This window comes from Ostrinia nubilalis, chromosome 4 (genome assembly GCF_963855985.1).
Source record: "Ostrinia nubilalis chromosome 4, ilOstNubi1.1, whole genome shotgun sequence".
Lineage (NCBI taxonomy): Eukaryota > Metazoa > Arthropoda > Insecta > Lepidoptera > Crambidae > Ostrinia > Ostrinia nubilalis.
In genome coordinates this window covers 17,689,542-17,713,978 of record NC_087091.1, presented here as the reverse complement: position 1 = coordinate 17,713,978, position 24,437 = coordinate 17,689,542, and positions in this window count along the sequence as shown.

Genomic DNA, 24,437 nt, shown 5'->3' with positions numbered 1-24,437 from the left:
TAGCTAGAATTTGGACTCGTAAACTTTATGAAAGCAAATCGCTCTTCATTGTATAGTTCACGTCAGCTTGGGATACAAAAACATAACTTTGCGAGATTTTAAGAACAACTGGCGCAGAACTATTGCAGAGGGCGAACTTAAAGTAATATTTGCTGTTCGCGTCTGGGCAAACATTTTGTAAATGTTTTGAAGGGTTTTAATAGAGAGGGAGTACTAGGTGAGCGTATAAAGTTACCACTCGCAGTTGAGTAATAAGAACCCTAGGGCTACATCTGAACTTAAAAGCAGGTGAAATGACGGTCAAATTTGCTTCTTGTCCTTGGAAAAATGCAACGCATACCTGTCGCGTTGCTAAAGTGACAGGCTATGTGGAACTTTTTTGACAACAATAATAGCGCTTGTCATGCGTTTAGTGTAATTATTTGGCAAAACCAGTGTGCTGTAAATTCGCACCATTGAAGCCATTAGACAGAATAATAATAATAATAGTGTAATTATTTAAAACCTGCGGTGTGTAATCTTACCAGTTTGAGTTCAAAGGGACTCTAGAGATACCTACGAGTATCCTGTCTAATAATGCTAATATCTCATAATAATTAAATTAATAGTCCCATCCTTTATTTTTGATTCTTTGTTATAATTCTACTTATGTTTAGTTTAGGTATTGTTTGGTCGATTAATAAAATGTATTATTATTTACGTTTGTGAGCAAAGACGTAAGAAAAGGCTAGTATCCATAAATAGCTTATTAGGAAAGGACGTTATTTTACGACGCCGTTACACCGAATCAGTGAGGGGCTAAAAGTATCAGTGACATATATGCTTGAAGTAGGTAACATAGCATACATTATACGAGTACTCGTGAAAAAGTTTCTTTCATGATAATGAACACACAATATAAGAATACGCAGACAAAACAAACAACAATTTCAATTCATATAAAAACACTGATGCTTTCAATAGACGTTCTTATTTAAACTAATTTAGATGCTAGAATTCTGCACCAAACATTAAGAATTTAGTTTAAAAGAAATGGTAGAGTTCTGTACCAAATATAACGTTAAAGAAACTTTTTAAACGGCCGCTCCATCCGCAAAAAAATGCTTTAAAACTCAGTTTTAAAGTCTAAAAAGAACCTAAACTGTTATACAGACGATAGGGATGGTACCGGATCCGATCCACTGTCCAATTAACGTCATGTCTTTCGCATTTCGGCGCTCGAGTGCCAAATTAAAAATGTACAAAGAATAAACTGTGCAGTGTTTTTGGTCTATGAATAAATTGTGTAGCCACTACGTGGAATGTAGATCACTATATACATCGCTCATCATTTTAAAAGTTGACGCAAAACTTTGGTTTTACAACGATTTGGTCACCATAATCTGTCGAGTCTTCCAGAGACTTGGCCCACTTTTAGCTTGGTCCACGGGCCAAGTTAGAATTTTTAAATAGTTTTTCTTGTAGTGACTGGGCCCACCTGGACCGTTCAGTAGTTTTTGCGTGAAAGAGTAACAAACATCCATCCAGACATCCAAATTTTCGCATTTATAATATTATTAGGATTAAACACCAAATCATCAAAAATCTACTCTAGACGCATAGAAGTGGGCCCATTACATTACATTGTAATATATTTAATATGGGTTCGAGGATATATCGAATGGATAATATCAAGATATAATATCCGATAATATCGGATATTTTCGAACCTGTGGTTACAATAAATATTTGGCATCGCGCAGTCATCTTATCGAATTCCGATACATACTGTGCTGTAAATGGGAGTTCTATGCGATGGAGGAGACCTCTTTCAATATTGATTTATTTGCTTTCTATGGAGAGATACAGGGTGAAGCTAAAATCTTTTTTGTAATAAGATATACAGATTCACTACCTGGTAGCTAGGGAGTCCCGTATTGGATCTCATCATCACTTGCCATCAGGTGTGATGTAATCAATAAATAATCATATGATGTGACTTTGTTCCAAAATTATTTAATGTTTTACATTAATAATATATTATTGACTTTCCTACCTCTTCACTTGAACTTGACAAATTTTGAAAAAGATTGTAGGCGTCTTCGATTTTTAGGACCAACTGATATAGCTTTGTTCATGCATCCACACGAGCTTATGTAAAAGAATATCTATGAAATTCAAAGTGCTTTATACTAAGTGAGAAGTTTAACCCCAAAATCCTACAACACCCTGTATTGCGAGGCTCGTTAAGTTACATAACAGATCCCCCGGGCCTGCGTATCCGAATGCGTATAAAGTTTAACGCCTTAAGTGCGGTTCGAACATTCCTTATGCAAGCTCCGCGGAATCTCAACTACATTCTGAATGTTTAAAAAACAACAGCACATACTAAGGACTCTTTCCCACAGAGACATTCCGTTTTTTTGCAGAATCCCGTTTAATAGTTTGTTTGTTTTATCCAAATGACGTCCACTGCTGTGGGCTGAGTGTGAGTTTAAATCAAACGTCCTCACTAGTGAGCGCGTAAAAAAAATGAACGAAAATTGTAGTTCTTGAACGTTTCCGCTAGGGGCGCTGTACAATCCGTTATACATTTTTTTTAATTTGGGCATTTCTAATTTCAGAGAGAGCGCGGAGCTATTTATTGGTTTACGCGTTGCTCTCGCCTACGTGATTTAGAATAATTTTAATTGTTGAAAGATTTTAGGTTGCATAGAATGAAATTTTTTTACGTGCTCACTAGTGGGACGTTTGATGTAAACTCACATTCAGCTCTCTGGACAAAGGCCTCCCCCAAGGATTTAGTTAGTTTGCCGTTTAGTAGTGTTTTAATACTAAACATTCACACGAAAAATGAACACCCTGTTTGCAGTTTCCCACGAAAAACCGATCCGTTTGAATTTCGAATTCTGTTTTGTCAGTAACTGGACCAGTAAAAAACAGCATCCAGTTTACAAGTACTTCTTGTCTAATAGAAGTGTTCCCACTAGCAGTTCCCTGCATACATTTTTTGCAAAAAACTGTACCGCAAAATACGGAATACTGTCGTGTGAACTCACAAGTCGTGAAAAAGGGCACTTACTTGTAATGTCGACTGGGATGGGTTTTCCAAATCTCTAGTAAAATTCGCAATCGTTAGCTTAACTGAACACGTAGGCGTCCGTATCATAGTGAAATCTTATTATTATAAAATACAATAAGAACTCTTTCTTGACTAGACATTAAAAAAATATTCTTATTTTACAAGCACTAACTATAATAATAACGCTAACGATAATCTTATGATAGAAGCTACCTACTTTACTTCTAGCTCTACTTAACGACTTACTAAAAGATAAAGCAAAAACATACACGTCCGAAGAAATTATATGATACTAGCTTTCCGCCCGCTGCAGCGCCCGCGTGGAATTTTGCAGACAAAATTCCACGCGGGCGAAGCAGCAGGCGCGATGAAGTTTTTCTGTGACAGATCACAGAAAAACTTTATCGCGCGCGTTCCTGTTTCAAAAACCGGGATAAAAACTATCCTATGTCCTTTCCCGGGACTCAAACTATCTCTATGCCACATCAAAATCGGTTCGGTGGTTTAGGCGTGAAAGCAAGACAGACAGACAGCTGCTGATAGCTTTCAGTAGGCCTTAATTTCTTCTTTCTATTCTTCAGTTCTGGTTTTCAGAGTTCAAATAAAGTGTTTTATCAGCTTGTGCTGTAAAATAATTGGTTAATGATATAACTAATTAACTGCCCTATTGACAAATAATGTCAATCGATGTTAATCAACGCGCTTAATGATTTAATTTTAGCCTTTTAGACGAAAATGTACGTAAATTATGACCATTTAAATTATATTGGGGCACGTTTACGAATACTCGTAATATTTTTATTTTAATTAATAAATAGTGATTGATTGCTTCAATTAAGGAGTTAATGACTACAGTCAACCTATTTCTGTTAATTATTGTATAATAAACAGGGCTGCTGTTCATGTCGTTAACTTAGATCCAAAGCTTCTAAGTATAGGTTTTTCACTTTTAGGATTTATTGGCTCTCACTGTAAAGTACGGTATTTAGGTATTAACGGGACTATTCCCACCTCTCGTTCCCACCGCTGCAACTCCTGTGTAGCCAGGTTCTACAGCTTGACCGCCAATGAAAACCCAACTAGTGAAGGTCTTTGTCCCGGGGGAAAGTTAAACTGTCATTGGACCCGCAACGAAATTAATCGAAGGAACATAGGAGGAGTTCGGAATTAAGGTTCGACTCTCCAGTAGAACGTGATAAGGTATTAGCGTAGAACAGAAAATACCTAGGTATATTGTTTTGTTCGAGAGAGTTCACGAAACAAATACCTACAACCGTTGTTGGCAGTTTCCAGTCTAATATATGCCAGAATTGGTCAGCTCGTACGCTCGCTATCCTGAGCCAAAATAGTTAGTTATTAGTTTGAAAACATTGTTCGCGACTGTTTATTCTAGAGAATACAATTCTATGTTGCTTTTCGTGAAAGCCAAACAACTTTGGTGATTTTTAGCAGTTGGTAGTTAGTAAGCAGGATTATGCAAAGGTGCGGTGAATCGAATCAAAGATAATTTCAGATAAAGCGGAATACTGAGTTTGTCACGTAGTAATGTAGTATAGTGACGTAACAGATCTGTAATGGCATAATATTTTACGTACTGTGAAGGACACTTGTATACGTGGAAGTTGAATAGGTGCTCTGCCTTTATTAAGAACCTTAATTTTGTTCGATTTTAATGCATAAAATACTCTGTAGTCTGTCACAGAAAAACTTTATCGCGCGCGTCCCTTTTTCTATCCTATGGCCCTTCCCGGGACTCAAACTATTTTCATGCTATTTTTCTTTTCGGTTCAGTGTTGTATTAAAAATCGGACAGAGTTACTGTTGCATTTATTAATATTAGTAGGGATTAGGTTCGTGTACCTATAAACGTTAACGAAGTTAGTAACTTAAAACAAGAAGACAAAATTAAAACAAATGCTCTGTGGCGCGCAGTGAACTGCAACTTTCTGAAACGGTAATGAAGAATTTCAGAGACTTTAACCTTTTGTTCTCTGCAACGTCGTACAATAAACATGAACCAACACCGTTCCTCCAATTTCAAGTTATCAAGTTTCCTCTGTAGGCTCGGATTGTTCGAATTTTGGCCTAAACTCTGGCCCCTGTTTGAAACTTTCGCAACTTTGAATTAAAAGGTGTTGTTTCCGTCAATTAAAGTCAACCGTGACAGAACGTTCCGTTCTGTACGAAGTGTGAATGCTCTTTGTTTAGATACAGTTGAATGTAGCGGTTTGTTTTGAAGAACGTACCAATTTGTGGGCTTGTCTTTTGTTAAAACATTTCTACTTCTGACATTGTTGGAGTCCCTCTGAAACAACATAAATCACTCCTGGGTAACCGCCCTCAATGCACTCCTGGGTGACTACCCTCAATGTGACATATTTGCGGACCCTTGCGGCCTTGGCAAAAAATGTTGTCAACTTGTCAATCCTTTTGTGATCAGTGTTCTCTTTAGTCTTTAATATGTTGTTATTATGTTTATTGTTATTTAACTATTTAATTACGTAATAAGGTATAACATAATATATGCACAATAATGAGTAACTCTAGAGATACATATTAATATGAATGCAACTCCTGACATGCTTAATTTTTTCCTAGTGCTTTCCAATTGCAACGCATGTCGTTTAGTCTGAAATGCAAATCATTATATCATTTCAGCCATCGGATGTCCACTGCTGAACGTAGGCCTCCCCCATTGATTTCTACATTGGCTGGATAGAACCCATTTGATTTGATTCTATAATTTATGTATTTTAAAGCAACAAATACTTACCTATTATGTGTTTATATTTATTATTCTTCCTTAATGCAAGCTGTGACAGCTTTAGTATCCGATTTTACGATCCATTAAAACGCGATTGCAGAAGCGACGTCATCAAAAACTAAAGCCTTCGCTGTGTTAACCTCAAAACCTTGAGGCGTAGTGGATTAGCATAAATTATGTAAAAAGATGTTCGTCAAATATTTTTTTGCTTAAAATGCAAGCTTGCAACGGAACGAGTATCACTCGAGTTTGAGAGCTTAGGGTATATCAGCAGTTTCAACAAGCTTTCCCCTTTTTAATTATTATTGCATAGACAGCATATTAAGGTAAACACTGTGGCATCTTATGTTGTACCTAACAAGGCCGATTTTGCACCAAAAATATACAGTGTAATGTGATAGACTACGTGACTGTAACTTTTTCTGTGCTCACCATTTTTTCTGGCTTAAGTTACGTAACATACTTTTCCTAGACTCTTCTAACTAATGGACAAACTTTAAAGAATTATCCGACTTTGGTCAAGTACCTCTTGAAGTTTTATCAATTTAACTTTCTTGTTTGAATTTAATTTGAGTCTGTTGTGTAACTGAAGGAGTTCCTGGGTAAATACTAATTGCTTAACTGATTCTTTTCTTGATTCTAGATTTATTTCTTGTTTTAAATAGGAAACAAATAGGTCTATATTATTTTAACTGAATTGCGTCAATTTTTTACCATTGTATAACTTAATTAGTCGTTTATATGGTAGTAGCTTAGGTACTATGAAAACACTGAAAAAAGTAATTATTCAAATCTACCTATAAATTGAACTTAACACCAACCCAACTTGAAATTTATTCGCTCTGGAAAACAGGATCTTAGCAATTTGTTTGTCTAAAATCAAATTACTTTTTCATTCCATCTTCGAGAAATAACGTTTAATTTTATGTAGAGTAGGTATACTAAATCTAATGAATTTAATCGCGAGTGTTGAGCGTGAATTCATTATACGAAGCTTTGGTTATTTAAAAACTAGCGGCCGCCCGCGACTTCGTACGCTTGGATCGCGTTTTACCCCCTTAGGGGTGGAGTTTCGTAAAATCCTTTCTTAGCAGATGCCTACGTCATAACATCTACCTGCATACCAAATTTCAGCCCGATCCGTCCAGTGGTTTGGGCTGTGCGTTGATAGATCACTATGTCAGTCAGTCAGTCAGTCACCTTTGAGTTTTATATATGTAGATAGATACACCTACACAATAACAAAGACTTATAAAGCTATTACAAAGAAATTACATACTTTATGCTATAGGACTAGTGCTTAACTCAATCAGTGTCTGAGGTAGATATGGGGGCGGCATGGAAGGGTGTTCTTGAGACGTTAAACGTCAGCGAGACTTCAGATATGCTTCAGATTTGTATGTATGTGATATATCTTAATCTGTAAGGGCTATATTTCACCGGGACACCATGGCGGCGCAACCAGTGGCGGCTACAAACAAAATGTATACAGCTTTGCGCAACCAAACGGACACCAGGTAAGTAACTCTCTATATAGCTGTATACATTTTGTTGGTAGCGGCGACTGGTTGCGCCGCCATGGTGTCCCGGTGAAATATAGCCCTAAGTCTAGATACTCGTATTAGCACGTCACTACCTTGTTTAATATACCACGCTATTTCTTATAAGATACACCATACAAGAATACGTGGTAAATTCAGATAACTGCTCCTGAATCAATAATGTACCTACTACTGCTATTTCTATTTATTTATATTAACCGGCAGACAGTGGTGACTGAGTTTGTTGCGGCGCTTCTTCTCAGCACTTGCCAAATGTTGGTCTCGAAGCGCTGGTAGGGTAAAAAGATTGTGAGACATGTAGAGGCTCCTTAAGAGCAAAATATTTGACGATTTGTAAGTACTATCAGGCCTGTTCATCTCCGCGAGTTTACATCGAAAACAAAACACGCACGATGGCCCACCTACAGGATACTATTCGACAAGGCCTCACATACGAGCGAACATTGACTCACGCACGCGTATTCTTGTGTATGATGGAAGAAAATAAAGAAAATGGTGTACTAAATACTGTGCAGTATTTAACTGCCTAAATAATAATAAAAACACAGAATGTACTTTTTTAAGTTGCCTCAAGGCACTGAGAGGTAAATAAGTAGTTAATATTATTCATGATAATTCATGCTAAATCATGTATTTCCTCCGCCGTTTTCCGCAGTTTGGCACCTCGCGTCACATCATTTTACCGAAGTCAGCCCTATAGCTTCGGCGTAGTGCCGATCACTGACGTTTGTCAACAAAATGGTGCTTTACTCTTGAGACAGGCTAAATTACACCATATTGTTAATGACATTGAGTATACATTTTTTTAAATACCTTCGCGAAGTAAAACTTCTGTACTTAGTACTTATTATTATTCTGTGGTACTATACATATAATAATCTAGATAAATAAAGAAATTTTGACTTTGACTCTATGCTCTGTCAGTGTCACCCCTCCCGTGCCGCTGCCATACCTCAGGCATAGACTGAGTTGAGCGCTACCTATAATATTTGCATCTGATATTCAATTAATACACTCGACAGGAAATAAATCGCACCTCCTGCGACAAACACTTTCAAACGTATGCATCCCCACTTCCTACCAATATTGGCACCATTTAAAAGCCTAGTTCTAAACTTCATTTCATTAAAAGAAAGGTTTTTACCCCAAAAATGTGTCTTTTGAAGGATCCAGGGTCACTTCTTCAAAAAATAGGTAGTTACGCTTGAGCCAACTTTGATAGCTATAAAACTGTTAAGTTGGGATTAATCGCTATCAATCTGTTAAAGAGGATACGTGTGATCATTATTTGGTTTTATAACCATAAAATTTGGTCTAATTGATGCCAGAGCTGAGCCCAAAGTGAGGTCTTTTTTCAAGTCACATTTATGGTATATGTTAATAATTTATTAAAAAATTAAATGTGTTTTTCTTTAAGGATATTTATTGGGCTTTCAAATAACACCAATATCGTTGGGGCACCATGATTGTGTCAAAAGAAAATCTTTAAAGTTTGCGTCGCGGAAGATGCGGTTTATTTGATGTTGAGTGTAGTTAATTCATAATACTGTCAACATGAGCTAGGGCTTTGGAACTGTTCGGGGCCGATAAGATTAAACGGATCATGTCGCAGATGTTCGGGCAAACAAACTAACTCAAATAGTACTATTTCAGCTGGAACTTTTGAATTCATAGGCCCTTTAATTACGGGGAAACTTTCATTGAATATTTAATTTTAAGGCTGGGTTGCACCATCTTACTTTAACTTTGACAAACGTCAAAAATCTGACAAATTCCATACAAAAAACACAGGTTATCGATAAAGTTACGGTCAAAGTTAGGTGGTGCAACTCTGCCTTAATCTATGCATACATTATTTTTGGGCTTCAGCTTGAACTTTGGAATCTATTTTATGATTGATACTTGTATAAAACGATTCTATGAAACGTGTAGGTTGCACGTAAATAACCTTTTCACCCCCTGGATAGATTAATGCCAGTGTTGAAAATATACTTTAGTAAACCATTAATAAACGATCTTACTCTGTTTGGATTATCAATTGAATATTAAGCACAAACACGTGTCGATACGATCGCCTAATTATTCAACAAAGGTTATCGAATCAAATTTATGAATTTATGAATTTATTTACTTTATGGTTATGGCCTTTTCTAGCAAAGTCAAAATTTATTTATTTGAATAGACTACTTAAATAGTACTTACAAATCGTCTATTTCGCTCTTGAGGAGACACTACCAGCGCTTCGAGACCAACAATTGGCAAGTGCTGAGAAGAAGCGCCGCAACAAACAACAAAGTGGCTACAAATTAACCCTCCAATCCAGTAGTAGACGACCTTAACTCAAGGGACAATAAAGCTGAAGGTTACGCCAAGACAATAATTACTTTTCCAATTACAGCGTCAAGTGTCACTGGCAATTGTAGAAAGTGTGTTGGACTAGTAATGAGTCAGCAAATGAACCTAAACAAATCGAGGGATTGGCGCTGTTTGGGAGGGGTAAGGCCGTGGCTTTAGCTTAAGCGGGTACCATTAATCATGGGGTATTTTGAAAAGCGACTGCCCCTTTTCCATCCATCCATCCATCCATTTCCATTCTTTTATAATGTGAACAGCTAGGGACTGGTTTTCGCTGCCTGCTGCTGTCTTTCCCCAACACTATAATCCGGGCCTCTTCAAGGCGAGAGTGAATAGGCACTTACAGGGCAGGTATGTGACATCGTAGACTGCATCTCATTTGTAAAATACTTGCTCTGTTCTGCATACAATCTAAAACCAGATGAATTGATACTTTTCGTGCCTTTTTTGGGGTGCATACTTTTTCCAAGTCAACGAAGTGCGACGAAAGGGGTAAACGTAAAAGATCTCGATGGGTCGAACACGAACTGTACCATGAGCATTTCCACGTGGCTCTTTCTAAGAACAGAATTGTGTATCTCTCATAACCCGGTGGTCCGTCTAAACCAAAGACGAGTAAAAGCTCCCCGGACCATTTCCAACTTCAGTTCTACTCGTATAAGGTATCTTTCTCAGAAATATCTTCAGAAATTTTCTGTTCATAAACATTTTCACATTCGCTCACAGTCTCGTAACTGTGTAGTACCTAGTGGAATTCAAGATTTTATTTCATTTACTCGTAATGGATAAAGGTATTTTTATATGTGACTTTGTGATAATTTTATGAATGGTTTGTACCTAATAGTAAATGTTGGACTAAAAGTATTTTTCAGTTTTTTTTTTATCCACAACGAGGAAGCTCTTGGCCTGTATCTCGAATCCTCAACCACGGAGGAACTGGCTATCTTACCTCTAACTGCCGGAACACAACAATGCTGTAAACATTGTTGTTATGGCGACAGACTTAGGTAAGATGGTGGTAGCTAGCCAGGCGGACTTAGAACAAGCCCAAACCGAACAGAAAAATCTGCCCCCACTGGGAATCGAACCCGGGACCTCTGCGTCTGAAGCAGGTGGTCTTACCACTAGACCACAGAGGCGGTTAAAAAGTTAAATGTAGAGTAGGTTTACCTAGTTTTGTTGTTATGCATAATTTTGCTGATTTTTCTCTCTCTTTAAATATGCTTTGGCCCGTTTAATAAAATTTTCAACACTCCTAAACTGTGAGCTAGGGTTTGAGTAGGGTTAGGCATAGTAGCATTCTAGAGGGCCCATTCAAGAAAGGCTGAGGTTAAAGTATTCCAGTAACGTTGGGACTTGGGACTTCGTTTATATTATGTATTGCTGCCCTATCTATTTGCATCAAAAGTGGAACCTTTTGTCTGCCAGCATTGATTATTTACTGGCCGTATTGAAGGCCTGAGCAGACAGTGGGGCTTGAAACAATGGACCCGATTGTGCATGTGACATACGCGTCGATTGTGTTTAAAGTTTTTGTAAATTTATTCGACGATGTGATTGATCAGTCCAAAATGAAAGTATAACATAATATAGGATAAGGCGTAGTGTAGGCGTATAATTATAATACCCACGAAGGGTTATAGGTAGGTATTAATATAGAATATAGCAACAGCCGCCCACGACATTGTATACTTTAATTACCTAGGCATTGTTAGGTCTTGTTTTACCCAATTTTCAGAAATCGGCAGCCTTATATTCGAAATCTCCACTTTCACTGGTTGAAGTGGCACGTTTTAACACAATTTTGATAATGTGTATACCTACCTACAATTAAAAAAACTGTTTTAGGTAGAAAAAGTATAATTATGAAATGTAATAAATATGATAGCATCTTAACTCCCTTTAAATTAAAAGTGAAAGTAGTAAGAAGTATGTTTTATAACAGACAGGACTGGCTTAACACACTGCTGAACAACCGTTGACCCACTGCACGTCGTGGCGCCCGACCCGTGGCTATTTTCCGACCTAGTGGACTAACGTTTTCTGTTCGTGACTGCTTGGAAAATATCCCCACGTTTCGTATCGAATTTAGATCTATTCCCATTAATAATACGAGTTAAAAGTTTAACACTAAGTAAAATAATTTAAAATTTAGTTTTTAGTCATGAGTCCACTACACAATTTTCGGCTTCTCGATGGTCTTATTTCTTTTTCGTTATCAGTACCTATGAAATACATTTGAAAGGTTTCATGTCTTTATGATTGTTAGAAGTTTGTGATGGTGGAATTTCAAATAAACATAGTTACGCACAACCAAATAACACGCTCGACGCTCGTATTCACAAACGATGCTTGCTAAGGTGAAGTAGCAAATCGAACTCACAGCGTTGAATAGAGCTCTGTGATTGCTTCGTGTGAGACCCTATGCATCCACGCGCACTGTGAGACCTCATAGTAATGTTTGTGAATATGGGCGACAATGTTTCAAGTCACGTAAAAGTTAGGTACGTAGGTATGTTGCTTTCAGAGTTGTATCTGTCAGCGATTTTTCAGTCTGGCTTTCCCGAATTCACCGCTCGTGACATGGCTCAGTCTGTCTGACCGTTACGTCATATTATTATGTTTATCTGCCCTGATTCAGACAGGTTAGTAACTACACCTACACGGCTACACGAGTATCAGCCGGCTGAGTAGATGGATAAATAAAAAGTTTAATTTCCAAAACACACAATAAGCAAAAAGTAAGGGTAAGAAGCACAGGAGTAGCAGAAAAATAGTCACATTACAAGCAAAAAAAAAAGAAAATCCAGCGCTAAGGTGTAAGTGTGCCGCAGCGATGCAAAAAAGCAGAGAGCTCACTTTAAACACTGCTCTAAAAAGTGCAGATCACTGATTTTCAGCTCTTGCGTGGAAAAAGAAAGTAGTACTACTGGTAGGAGTAACTAGTAGGAGGTTTGAATCCCAGAGAGGTTATTATGATGAACATTTTGTACCCAGAGCTGAGCTCAGTTTTCAGGTGGGGTAAACAAATTAAAAAACCGAATTATGTATCCTAACTGGGAAAATTCTCTCGTAAATTTTTCAAATTCGGAAAAAACTGAACGTCCTTTTTCAGTGGGATTTTTGCTACTACGCGGCGCAAATATCGTGTGACATTGCAAAGTTTGGACAAGACTGTTTTGTTTTGTCTGCTGGGGTGGCTGTGTATTAATAACAAAATGTAGTTATTAATGCCCTAACACCGCTATTATCATCAGCCGTGACTGTTTCCCGAAGCAAACAAATTAACGACGGCTTTATTACGTAGGCCTTTGTTAGTCTTTCGCGATAACGTCTGAGGCTGACAGCCAGTTATTGGTTTTAATCTGGACCCTAGAACTAGGCCACGTTAGAGTATAAATAAAAACGATTATGATGTGCCAAATAAAGTTTTTCCCGTCGAAGTAAATTAGAAAGGATGGAAGAAAATTACTTATCTGGCGATTGGGAATCGAATCATCTCGATATTTCTATATTGGTAGTTTATTTTTGTTTGCTCTTATGGATTTAGCTAGAAGTAAATTGTATTATCTACGCGTTATATTGATAAGACTAAGATTAGAAACCTATTTTTATGATCGACATTGAACACCTAGAAAGAAAGAAACCTATTTTTTTGAAATTGTAGACTTTTACCCGGTTTATATGCCTTGTGCTTTCATTAATTAAACACTTTTTTTTAAATACCAACTAATAGTAATAGTTAAAAACAATTTTCGTCCACAACTTATACATTAATTTATAATATTAATAGTTGCCATAAGTGAGCTGGATCTATAGTTATATGTTAGTCGGGGAGTTTATTTTATTAATACAACCTGTCAAACCGGCTTATTTATTTAGGTCTCGGGGACAGCAGAGACAGCTGTTTTCGTAATATCAAAAAAGACAAGGGTAAAATTCACACATTTTTCCTTTTACTCGGACTCCATTCATATTTAGCAGCCGTCGCGGCGTCGTAGAAGCATTTAGTCGTGAAAAATAGATGAAAATACCCAACGGTGTCCGACTGGTCGAACTTATTTTACACTTTTTTTTTTTCCTCATACGGTACTTCTATGGACTCGTTCTCACGGCAAGCCAGCTTTGCAGGATTGCAGGACTGTCGTGTGAACAACTTTCATGTTTAAAGATGTTTAATTATTTTTTATTTTTTTCAATTACAATTAAATCTTCAAGGACAACTTGTCACAAGTGGCGTCCGTTTGCGTTTTATACAGATACCAATTTTCATGAATTTTCTTGCGTTTTCTTTAGCTTAATGTAGTCTTAATTTACCCACTAAATTTCATAACATTCGAATTTGTGGTTCCTTAAAAATTCGGAAAAATGTTACTATGGAAAAATTAATTTTCGTTAAATTCTCCATACAAATCGCTAATTTTATAGGTAAGGACCTAATATTAAAAACACGTATACTACTAAAGGAGATCCTGCAAGAACGGGATGTCTCTGTTTGAATAAGCCCTTAAATGGACGATAGTTTTTGTAATACCTTTACTTTTCCTTTTTCCTGGTACTGCTGTGAAATAAGGACGAAATCTTATAACTTTACGAGTACGATATATCTCTAGTAATTGACAGGTAACGTAGGTATTGAAGAAATAAACCATAAAAAATATCCCTCAAATTAGGCAGCTGCCAACCACTAGCCCCAGCAGGCACAGATATTATTGTCTTAAAACGTACTTACATTCCTAAAAAATAACTTTTAGTCCGTCAATTAATATCAAAAAATATTGGACACGTATATTTTTATTTGTCAATCAAACAAGTTATTACAAAGTTGTGATGCGTTAAAGTTCCGCGTGACGTCACAAAGTGCTACACTTTTAAGCATGCCATGACGTCACGGGCCTCTTCTTTTGAAATTTGGCGCACTATAACTCTTTAAATATTCATTATTTTAAAAAACTTAGAAATACGTGTCTCAAACTCTTGCTTTTTTACCCAGGAAACATCCCTATAAATGAAACCTGTATAAAATCTATGTAAATGAAACCTGTTTTGAGACAAATAAATACATTCTATTCTATTCTATTCTATTCTATTCTATTCTAGCGTTGAAAATCCAATTAGTTATCAATTAACTGTAATATAAAAATATGAATAGCTTGAAGATAAATAAAAATTAAGTCAATTGAATTGATTTGATGGTCATTTCATGACGTCGCTAAACTTTAAACTCCCACGAACAAAGTATTTAATTTATAGTTAGTTTAAACTCTACAAATGCATGCAATTAACAGTCAATAGCCAAACTTAAACCAATAGAGCATAGATGTTTAATTGATTTGCTTTATTAATTACAACTGTTTAAATATCGTCTGATTGGGCGCAAATGATAAATGAGTTTGGTATGAACTAACTAAAGGTCATCCAGGTTTGGAAAGAAACAATAGACAAGCGGAATGGCAAAAGTGCAGAAACATTGACACTAACAATCAATTGACATTTATTTTTAGGAGCTGTCAAACAGCGATTCCCCTAATCCTAGGCGCAGACCATCGATTTTTCGTCGGCCGATAGTTTAGTCGGGCAGTTGATCAGTATGGGCATGTATGGAAGTGCGCACATTACTCCGATTCGATTTGGCCGATTCTTCATACAATTTAAAATCGGGCACAACTATCGGCCAACTAAAAATCGGTGGTCTGCGCCTAGTCTAAGTTTTTGTAACAATGCTATGACGTCACTGGTTTGCCAATTCAATCGACTAACTACGAGTTTATTGACTTCCAATTCAAAGTAACTTAAAAGGTGACTACTATATTTTGTACAATTCGTGCATTGAAAGTACCTATTCATATGGTGTGAATTTACATGTTCTTTGTTGTCTGCGAAAAGTAACAGATATGTACCTTTAATGTGTTACGAATTTTGGTGAAATTAACTGGGTTTTTAATTTGCGTGTGCAGCTACCACACGCGAGTCATCATAGAAACTGTGGGAAATGGATAAATGTTTTAGGACTTGCAGTATTTGCACCGCAAATACAAAGCGCACCTGTTGTCAAAGCTAGCTTAATCCACATACCGTAAACTAGCGCCCGTATTCACAAACGATGCTTGCTTAAGTGAAGCAGATCGAACGCACAGCGTTGAATGGAGCTCTGTGATTGGTTCATGTGTCACCCTGTGAGACCTCATAGTAATGTTTGTAAATATGGGCGTAAGTACCTCTAGTTACCATGGACTACCTAAGAGTAAATTCATTTTAGAATTTTCCACGTTGGTCACGACAAAATCAACATAGGTAGTACTCGCACATTCAAGTACATTGAAATAAATTTTATTCCTAAATATGGAATTGGGAGTGAGGGAGTGACTAAATATTATCCAGACTCCCAAATAAGGCAATTCCCAAATACCGTTCACTTTACGGGTAATATGCGTTGGCTGTAAAGGTGAGGATACATTATAACTCCAAATATAATTATGTAACACCTAAATGTACTATTAAGGAAGCAATAAACATAATTATTGAGTATTGAGTACAACATTTTCTCGTAACGTAACATTGAGCGAATATAAGCAAAAAGCTTATTATAGTAGATACTCGTATTATGAACCTTTTCAATGCAACCCTCCAGTGTATTCAATACCAATGCTACTCGTATGTTTGTTGAATGAGAATATTTCTCGTTATTGAATACAGACGATCTGAAAAGCAATTTATATATAGTATTGGCATGCAGCGTTTGAAAATATGTGATTTCCCACTAGGCAAAAGCAAGCGTTTTAACTGCCAAGAAAACATGAAAAATAAGTTAACTTTTTTTTTAAATCTGATCATAGACTGCATTTCTCATCATCAATGTGATTACGGTCAAGTGCCTGCCTTGTTCTGCAAAAAAAAAACTAACCAATGAGTTCATTCGTTGGTCTGCTGTATGAGTACAAAATATGTATAAATATGCATATTTCTTCTCAGCACTTGCCATATGTTTGTCTCGAAGCGCTGGTAGGGCCCAAAAGATAAGGAGACATGTAAAGTGCCCCATAAGGGCTACCTTTTCTTTTTTTATTATTTTCTATTGACGTTCATAAGTGCCACTTGTGGTCTAAACTGAATAAATATTTTTGATTTTGATTTTGTATAATGTCAACGTGTGACACCCGTGAGAGACACAGAAGAGCCATCCAATGTTCTGTTACAACAAAATGCACTAATGTACGCTCACCTTTATAATACAACGCGGAGAGCTCGAGGGCTCTTTGCGCTTCAAATATTCAAATTTCACTAAACTCCTTCAATTTTCCCTTTTAAATTCTAAAATGGATGATGGATGTATTCAAATAGATTTGGAAATATATTTAATATCATAGGTACCTACGAAGCATATGCGTAGTGATTTCACTTTGGAGATACACCTTTCATTGAAGGGTGAATTCATTGAACTAATGCCTAACATAAAAATAAACTCGCTAGAAGCTTTATATGTCTGCTATTTTCATCAGAAAATGCATATTTAGGCATCATTATATTTCAATTCCAATAGCCCTTTGTGCTCCATTAGCATTCTGAGGTATTTATTTAAATATCAGTTAATCTAAAATATGCAAAAATATATTGGAAATTATAAAAATTTACATTCAAATAAAAAAAGCTTCAATTAATTAGTTTAATAAACATTCAAGTTTACTTAAATCCAAATCAACCAATGCTTATTTTTGTCCGTCTTTTATTGAAACCAAGTCTTTTCTGTTTAATTTATTGTCATTTTCCATTTCCTTAAAAGCATTGGACACTTTGTCATTCCTAACAATAAATAGAAGCGTTCAAAGAGCCGTCTAATGCAATCACCGGAATTAATTAAGTAAGTTACGATTATCCGGTAATTAGGATTCCGGACAACACCCGGTAATTAGGTGTGTTTGTTTGGCGGAAATTGGCCCGGACGTAGGCACGGCACAACATTGGAGTCAAGGATCATGTCTGGAAGTTCGCTACATTCACACGTCATACTACTTATTCATCGTCACTTACAAACACAAAAACTTATTCCTTCGGAACATAACTTTATTGTATCTACTTGTGTTACCTAGAGCAACGACGAGCTGTCAAACGAAACCGATTTTGGATGACACTGAATATCATTTGTGTGTCAGAATCAGGATTATTTCACTGTTTTGTACAATAAATCAATCATTGAACCAGTCACCGCATTTCTGAAGCACTACTTCTCATAAACATCCACGATTTCACTCACGTAAAATCTGAAAATATGTCAAAGTTCAATTTTTTAGCGTGTAAGTGCCTCTGAGTAGAATACATTTGTCACCAACCCCTACTCTTCCCGCGGGTGTCGTAAGAGGCGACTTAGGGACTACACATCAAACAGAGAACGGGCAGCAGCGCTCTCTGATAAACATCAATCTTTTAAACTGCGATCTCCAACCCGCCTGCCAAGCGTGGGGATTATGGCAAAACCCTCCACTGTAGTGGAGGAGGCTCATAGTCCAGCAGTGGACTGTAAAGGGCTGTTGATGATGAAGTGCCTCTGAACTGTCAAATAATTGCAAAAACGGTTCTGTTTGACATGACGTCGCATCACGCATCTCTTTCTTTGTTGCTATATTCCGATAGGTATAATATACCTTGGTACATATTATGTAAATATTTCAATGACTGAATAATTTATTTTAAATGACAAGAGTGCATGGACGTAATCCTGTAAATGGCATTTCCTGAAATAAATGTGAAACAGTGGGTCTAGACAAAGTGCAATAATAATCGCAAACCAGTCGAAAAGTGGTCGAAAAGCCCCTTTTTTGTATGGAATTTGACGGATTCGATTTTCGATTCGATCAAAAAGTGCGTTTTGTCTAGGGGGGCTGATTTCAGCTTCGGGGCTTTAAGCAGCCCCGAGACGATCAATTGCGATTGTCAATGTATTTACGTTCCAATTGACGGAAACGATTTTCAATTGCTCAGCGAAACGATCAATATTAGCTTCAATGGCACCTGTCAATAATTGGGCTTCAATTAAAATTATTATCAATTTGCTTCAATCACGTAAATTCAATTGACAATTGCTTCAATGCCTTTTGTAAACGATCAATGTCAATTGACAATCACGTAGAATTGACAATGGCGATTGATCGTCTCGGGGCCACTTTAGATATTTTGTTGCGGTGGCGTGGTAAGGCAAGCATATTTTAGGATGCAATAAGTTGAACACAATAAAAAGGGCCTAGATATGACACAAGAATTTCAATTTGACCTACAGTATTTAAAATCAGTCAGCAACGCCTTAACAACAGAATAGACGCAAATACAAACAAAGTTACGTACTTTCCCAACCATAATATTAGTTCGGATAGCAACATAATAATGACATACATTCGAATTCAAAGCTACGAACACAGTCAAGTGTTTGTTGTGACAATTATTATGTAAATTGCCTTCCTTGTCAACAAGCCCTTAATGTTTCGGTAAAACAATATTTATTTTGGATGTTTGATAAACTTTGGAAACAATAATAATAAGCAGCCTAAAGTAAGCCTTGTAACGGATAGATAAAATAAGTTTAATTCCGCTTAACCCAAATAATTTATAATTAAATTTATTTATGTAGTACCGAATCACCAAGTATAATCCAACTGAACTTTGTTTCTAATAAAAATATTTATAAACTCTGTAATTTGATGTCGGGGTTTTTCGTTTTTATTAGGTTAATTTTGATGAAACTTTTCAGTATCAAAGTAGCACAAAAATCCCATTGTGAGCTATTTAATTTAACCCTGTATGACGTGACCAAAAAGTTAAGGGCTTAGTAAAAATGTCACACGTTGGGAGCCAATAAAAAATTATCCGAAAAACCCTTCCCAGCTTACGCGAAGTTTTAAATGAATATTTTTGCTGGCCGTAGCGTCAAAGTAAAAGATCACAATCAAAGTAAACCATCTTCATTAAGTTGTGATTTTCGAATATGGTCCTGAATTTTTCGTAAAAAATAACATTTGAAAGTTCAAATTCTCTGAGTAGAGAATAACCTCCTCCTTTTTTGAAGTCGTTTAATTAAACCTCTATGTACTTGAAGTAACGAAAGCGCGATAAATTGTCAATTTACTTCATGCTAATTCAGAGTTTTGTCTTCTAATATTGTGATTATATTATCGAAATGAAAAAAAATATAAATGTGACTACAAGAATTCAAATGGTATTCGTATCGTATGGTTGCACTTATCCATGTTGATTCTTTGAGTCACAATGAGGTAGTGAGTACATACTTAGTATAAAGGTTTTATCTCATTTTTAAACCCTTATTATACTAGAAGTCAATAAACAAGGAGGCATTTGTCAGAAGTCAGATGCATAGTAAAGGTTCATACCAGTTGTTTAAACGTGTTAGGCATACTATTATCTTTTACTGTGACTTTCGGCTGACGTTGGTAACGAGAGGAACTTGAATATTAATGAAGGCCCTTAAAAGTTTACAAATCACACACGTAGCCTTGCTGAAAAAGTCTACATAATTTTAATAAAAATTCAGAACGTGTGACTCCGAACATTGATTAATATAGAAAGTATTTTTTTGAATCAATACAGTTAAAAATTTTAGTTTTTATTGGCGTTTTAATCATCTTTATATAATGGTTAGTTATAGTATGTTGTACCTACCTACCTACATTTTATTCCAATTCGAAAAAAATACGGTGAGCAAAACTGCGTGCACTGAAATACCTTTTTCATTCCATAAAATTTTACCCTTATCTATGTTCCACCCTATTCTACTCTAAACTACACCATATTTAACTCCATTCTATTCTACCTTACCTTACCTGCTTATTTAACTTTATTCTACATTTTTCTACACTTACCATCTCTTTTCAACGCCAATTACCACTAATATATGCTATTCTACCTTTTTATGAATCCTACGCTATTCTGAAACTTTCTACACTTTGTTTGTTACTCTACACACTATTCTTTGATTTTCCACTCTGTTACTTTTTCTATTTAACAATATTATAATATTCTACTCTTTACTACTCCATTCTATCCTATTTTACACTATTCTACTCCCTTCTTCTCTACTCTACTATTTTCTACACTACACTTTCCTACAATTTTTTACTCTCTCATACACTGTTCACTACTGTTCTACACTATTCTGGTAGGTACTTTCTACAATTTTGCTACTCTATCCTACACTATTCTTCTCTTTTCTACTCACTAATTCTACTCTTTTTACTCTATCTTTCTAATCTAATTTTTTTCTACTCTCTCTCTCTCTCTTTGTACTCTCTGAACTCTCTTCTCTTTCTACACTCTCCTCTCTTTCTAATCTTCCTTCTCTTTCTACTCGTTCTACTCTTTCTACTCTTACTTCACTTTCTACTCGTTCTACTCTTTCTACTCTTCCTTCTCTTCCTACTCTTTCTACTCCATTTACTCTTTCTACTCTTCCTTCTCTTTCTACTCTCTCTTCTCTTTCTACTCTCTCTACTATTTCTAATCTTCCTTCTCTTTCTACTCTTCACTCTTTCTATTCTTCACTCTTTTTACTCTTCACTCTTTCTACACTTTTCTCCACTATTATGCTATTATGTACCGTAAAAGTATGCGAGTTACTTAGCCTTACAGGGCAACTTTGGTTCAAAATAACTGTTAAAAAGGAGCAAACAATCTTGCATCCACTAAATATTTATAAGAATTAGTAACGCTTTTTAATATTACCCTGTCGAATTACGAGTATGTTGATATCCACATTGCTATGAATAGAAAAGGTGGGTAATTAAATCCCTTTTGTTTTAAGCTAAAGTTGCCCCCAAGGGTTACCTTAGTAAATACGGCAATCTTTCTATTGTTTTCATTTCATTTTACACTATACACGCTACTCTTTTAGCCTTCTATTTTACTAACTACATACTTAATTCTATTACCGACATTACACTGCAGTATACCTATTCAATTCCATCCCATTCTATCCTATTCTATTCAACTAAAATTCCCACTACTAAGTCACTAATTGTATTGTCAAATCGTAAGTTTTCGTTTCCAATTATTGCGCCTATTTGTCACAAAAAGTAGGTATTCGTACATATTTAAAGAACTTGTTTGAACTTGTTAGCTGAAATAACTTCTAATTAATTAGCTTTAGGCAACTTCAAGGTTCACGTTATTTATACCTTTTAAGCTCCAGTTTTCTCTTCAATTGTAACTATTTTAGTCCATAAATAATGTCCTAAATGTAGGTATCTAGCTCAACAGCTACTAATTAATGTTATCCCGACATTTCAGCTGCTGCTGAGAAGGATTATACAGTGTGTCCGGGCTTGTAGTGATCAAACTTTAATGGCGTAATCTATAGACAATTTTATCGATGAAAATACTTCAAATTTGGGGCTGGACCCATTTGTCGCAAAATTACGAGGATTTAAGTTTTTAAATTTTAGTTTTCACCTCTTCCTTCAAAAACAAGTGAACACGTGGGTAACTTAACATTAATAAGCGAATATTTGATATCATGCGATAGTCAATAAAATTATCTATTAAGTAGTACAAGTAGAAAACGGACACAAGTTTCATACATTTTATGGAAGTAAGAATAGATTGAATTAGAAAAAGACATGATTTTTTTCACTTCTTTTTCAGTTATTTTCCAATACAAGAAAAACCAGGTCGTTAAGGTATGTTTTATTTGCATTGTATTATTAGTATTTGAGCTATTCTACAAAACAAATGTATATTTATCAGTCTACGTTTATTAGTTTTGACGTAATTGTTGAACAAAGATACCCCTTCCCAGCCGGTTCCATAGCGCGTCGGAATAGGCTGTGTGATTCTTTCAGGCAGTGCATTTTCGCATGTTAGCAGCGCTATGGAACCGGCTGGGAAGGGGTATCTTTGTTCAACAATTACGTCGAAACTAATAGACATAGACTAATAAATTTACATTTGTTTTGTAGAATAGCTCAAATACTAATAATACAATGCAAATAAAACATACTTTAACGACCTGGTTTTTCTTGTGTTGGAAAATAACTGAAAAAGAAGTGAAAAAAATCATGTCTTTTTCTAATTCAATCCATTCTTACTTCCATAAAATGTATGAAACTTGTGTCCGTTTTCTACTTCTACTAATAGATCATTTTATTGACTATCGCATGATATCAAATATTCGCTTATTAATGTTAAGTTACCCACGTTTTCACTTGTTTTAGAAGGAATAGGTGAAAACTAAAAATTAAAAACTTAAATCCTCGTAATTTTGCGACAAATGGGTCAAGCCCCAAATTTGAAGTATTTTCATCGATAAAATTGTCCATAGATTACGCCATTAAAGTTTGATCACTACAAACCCGGACACACTGTATAATAGCTCTTTCATTTATTACGGGAAATACAATTATTCATGTAGGATTAATGAGTTTTGTGTGTAACGGAATAAGGATGGCGTATGAAAGATAGTTTATGATTTGAACGCTGAATGATGAGGAATGGTTGGTCTATGGAGGAAACGGAAGGGATGAATGAGGAACGAGGATTGAGAGAGAGAATAGTAGCAGGCCTGTTCATCTCCGCGAGTTTACATCGAAAACAAAACACGCGCGATGGCCCACCTACAGGATACTATTCGACAAGGCCTCACATACGAGCGAACATTGACTCACGCACGCTATTCTTGTGTATGATGGAAGAAAATAAAGAAAATGGTGTACTAAATACTGTGCAGTATTTAACTGCCTAAATAATAATAAAAACACAGAATGTACTTTTTTAAGTTGCCTCAAGACACTGAGAGGTAAATAAGTAGTTAATATTATTCATGATAATTCATGCTAAATCATGTATTTCCTCCGCCATTTTCCGCAGTTTGGCACCTCACGTCACATCATTTTACCGAAGTCAGCCCTATAGCTTCGGCGCAGTGCCGATCACTGACGTTTGTCAACAAAATGGTGCTTGACTCTTGAGACAGGCTAAATTACACCATATTGTTAATGACATTGAGCATACATTTTTTTAAAAACCTTCGCGCAGTAAAACTTCTGTACGTAGTACTTATTATTATTCTGTGATAGTAGTTTAAAAGTTTAAAAAAGGAGTCTATTGTATGCTGTGAGTGTGTTGTGAGTTGTGAAAGACTAATATTGTTAGTATACTCGCCGTAACTACATCCCTCACAAACTCGTAGTAAAAAGCATTACAGAGTTTAATAATTCCATTTACAATGCACTTAACTGCCACATAAGGTAAACACCTATTGCTCCCTAGCCAATTAATCACTTTTTCCATTAGGTAAAGGCGAAGCGAGGTAGTATGTACATGACTTGCTGTTAAGTTAACACAAACACAATTTAAACAAGTAATTATGCACTTTCATTATATTGACGGCAATTGCATTGTAGGTCAACATTATTGAACATTTCTGCCAACAGCGATGTTGGTTTTAAATAGCTGTGTACAGTAAACGTAACTATTTCAAATCATGCCGCGCCAACATTCGTTTAAAACTTCATTCGTTTCGCTCGTTCTAATCAACCAATAGCAACGCTCGATTCCTACGAGCATATCGATGGGAGTCGATCCTGATTGGCTGAGAAAACGAGTGTGATGGCCGTCCTCGTCGCGAGCTGCAGCGTTTAAAATTGCTGTTGCAAATATTTTCAATTTCGCTATATTTTGACTGTATTTCCGTCTGAGA